The sequence below is a fragment of the Sinocyclocheilus rhinocerous genome, unplaced genomic scaffold (assembly GCF_001515625.1).
Source record: "Sinocyclocheilus rhinocerous isolate Xijiao unplaced genomic scaffold, SAMN03320098_v1.1 scaffold20381, whole genome shotgun sequence".
Taxonomy (NCBI): Eukaryota; Metazoa; Chordata; class Actinopteri; order Cypriniformes; family Cyprinidae; genus Sinocyclocheilus; species Sinocyclocheilus rhinocerous.
In genome coordinates this window covers 1-3,397 of record NW_015628479.1, presented here as the reverse complement: position 1 = coordinate 3,397, position 3,397 = coordinate 1, and the positions used below count along the sequence as shown (strand labels likewise).

The window sequence follows — 3,397 nt, the reverse complement described above, 5'->3', positions numbered from 1 at the left end:
TGTGACCTCTTTAGACATATTTTTAGCTTGGACTGAAGAATTGTGACCATAAAAATTTCCTAAGACAAATACAGAGTTATCCAGTTTAACAACTATAAGTAACCATCTACCTTCTTTTGAGGTAACCAATTCCAATACGTCACCTTTAAACTTATTTAGAAGAATAGCGACACCTGCCGAATGATGAGAAGCATGACAACAGAAGATTTGATCTCCCCATTGGGAACGCCACCATTTAACATCAGTTTCGCACGAATGAGTCTCTTGTAAAAAAATTATATTTGCATTTGTACCCCTAACAAAAATAAACATGGACTTCCTTTTAGTGCTGTCTCGTAAACCCATAACATTAAGAGAAACCATTTTTAAACAACTAAAAACAAAATCAGACACAAAATAATCTTATTTGGATGTCAGAACAATATTATATAAAGAACCCTGAAACAATGAAATTGACAAACCAGTCGGTATTGATCCACTCCAAACTTCGAAGAGTCACGAATGGACGAATGTTTTATGACCCGAAGACTGAGCATGCTATTTCAGTTCGACTGCCTAGCCAGCATAGTCAATAATAACACCCACTCAGTTCATATTCATCTTGATATTCGTCAACAGACAGTTTTTCTCCATCAATAAAAGCATCTGCACCACGGAAATAAGCTCTCTTATTCTCTTCTCTCGCCGCTTTTACCCTTGGCCATAGCAACTTCCTCTGTTGTCTTTCTGCAAATGTCAGGTCCTCTGCCAGGCGAACACCTCTTTCCTTGAGTGCAGGATGATCCCGTGCAGCTCTCCAGACGTTCTCTCTGTAGGTCCGGAGCGCGAACTGGATGATAACCGGCCTAGGACTGTTACCACCAGTCCCAGGACATCCAATCCTGTGGATTGTGTCAACGTAAAATCAGATGTCATCTACCTCGTCCGGAGTCAGAATTTTTAGGATTTCGAGCACTTTGATTCTGATATTCTCTCTTTCTGTTTCTCTAAGGTTGTTTAGCCTCAAATTCCATCTCATACTCTAGATCTCGGCTTGATCACATTTGCCTTGAACTATCCGGACCACCTGCTCAATTCAATCACCTTGTTCTCGTTAGTCTTGACCCTTGCAGATAGCGATTTCATCTCCTCGGCCACAAAGTCAGCCATCTTTGGAAGATTTACTATAGCGACCGAGTTCTGGGCGATTTGTTGTTCCATCGCTGAAAAGCGATCCGTGAGGGCATTGACAGCACGAAGTATATAGGCATTAGAGACTTTGGGTTCTTCCTGACAAGGTGTTTTTGAAAGAGGACTGCCTGTTGGCCTGATTCTACTTTTAAAGAGAGTTCTCACTTCCCACCTTGTATATACAAAACAAATTCGCCCAGAAGATGCAAACTCCTCAAAAACGCCTCAGAGCTCGTACCAACCCAACCGTTCAGGTCGCCATCTTGTGCCACCCCAAAGTGTGCGGACTCCGAAGTGCGCATTTGAAGTGCGATTGCATCACAGCCTCACAACGTAAGCTGTCCCAATTCAGGATGCACCCTCCGAAGACCGCATTTCAAGGCCGATTGCGTCACTGCGGCTCGACGAAGGCTGACGTATTTCGAAAGCAACTTCAAATGCACCCTCCGTTTCCCAGGAAAATGAAGAAAGTTTTGCAAAATATGACCAAATATATTTGTCTTCATTATATTACGGATATCTTAAAATATTTACAGATTGGTCAAAAAACTCAAATGGTCATTGTGGCATAGGAATTTATATTCCAGAATTTAACAAAAATTGGGTTATAGATTAAATAACCCTCTTTCTGTTTTTACAGTTGAGATGTCTGGGATAATTACAGCCTTAAGATGGATAGAAGAAAATAAACCAATTAAATCAGTCATATGTACAGACTCAATGGCAGCCTTACAAAGTTTAGAAAGCAGTATTTCATAGAGAAGATGTAATCATTGAAACTTGACATATACTAGAAAATATTAGAAAATATTAGAAATCTAGGAATAGAAGTTCAGTTTTGTTGGGTTCCAGCACATATTGGCATCAAAGGTAATGAAAAAGTCGATAAGATAGCAAAAGAAGCATTGGAAAAAGAGCAAGTAAAAATTAATATTTCAATGGGAAAAGGAGAGATTAAAGCCAATATGAAATAATGCAAATATGGCAAAAAGAATGGGAGTCTGAGTCTAAAGCTAAACATTATCATATAAACCAAGCAAAAGTAGGAGGAAAAAGGATAAATATGGCAAACAGGCGAGAAGAAGTAGATGCCCTGTTCTATCTGTTTATTCCACTTCTTGTTAACAGAAGTAGTATACTCAAGACTGAGATTAGGTCATATTGGATTGAATGATACACTGCAGACAATAGGGAAGAGTAATGGATTATGTACAAGATGTCAAACCAAGGAAGATGTAGAACATGTCTTGTTTAGATACAATAAATACCATGAATACAGGCAGAAATGGCAGGAAATGGAAGAAAATAAAATTGAAGATATTCTTAGAGATCAAGGGATGGAAAGAAATAGACTCAAAGCTTTGTTTATATTTCTTAAAAATATTGGATTAATAAGAAGAATTTAGAAACAAAAAGGTAACCCTTGGGGGTGTTTTTTTTTCTTCTTTTTTTTCCCCCTTAAGTAAAGTATCTGCCAAGTCCCTCTACACACTCCTGTACAGTAGGTGACGATATGCAATAATTAAAAGTTGCAAAAGCCAAGAAAAAAGAAAAAGAAGGAAAATTAAGTGTACATCTGATGGACACTTCGCACCCTACCATATCCAAGAATCACTTGCATGCAGATGACGATGGAATTTATATTAAAAAAACATGGAGGATGACAGCTCTGTAGGGGAATTCACACTGAAATGTAAGTATTGTGTTTTCATTTACTCAAATACCGAGCGAAACAAGTGTTAAAAGCCAGGGTTTAAAAAAAACAAAAACAAAGCCCACAAACAATAAGACAACCACTAATAAGGCAATAGTCTTTCTTTTTGTTGTGTTTTTGTAGTACTGTCATGTCTACAAATGTTTTAACCAAACTTTAGCACTTCAGTATTTTGTATGCATGTCCTGCTGTGTCATATTTTCTAATGTTAAGATTGCAAACCTGTCTTTATATTTTTCATAAGTGTATCCATTTTCTCTTGTTTTAGGACTATTCTGGAGAAAATGAGCCTGCTGGGGAAAGACTTATAAAATACAAAGTAAGCAAGTTAATAGACACATTTTTGCTGAAATTCATTGTGCTGTTGTTGTTAACAGGCATGGTTTATTTGCTCTGCCTTAGGATTGCAAGTGTCCTGGGAGAGGTGAGGGAGCGAGTGGTGAGCTGGTGGAGCTACTCAGGGAGGATATCAAATTCCAGAGAGAGACAGAGGAGAGAAGAGCACAGGAGAGA

The 3,397-nt window shown here is 38.3% G+C and overlaps 1 pseudogene; it reads right to left on the bottom strand.

The window, feature by feature from the left end:
* Positions 1-568: 568 nt before the first annotated feature.
* On the bottom strand, positions 569-1,312 carry LOC107737843 (uncharacterized; annotated as a pseudogene).
* Positions 1,313-3,397: the final 2,085 nt, after the last annotated feature.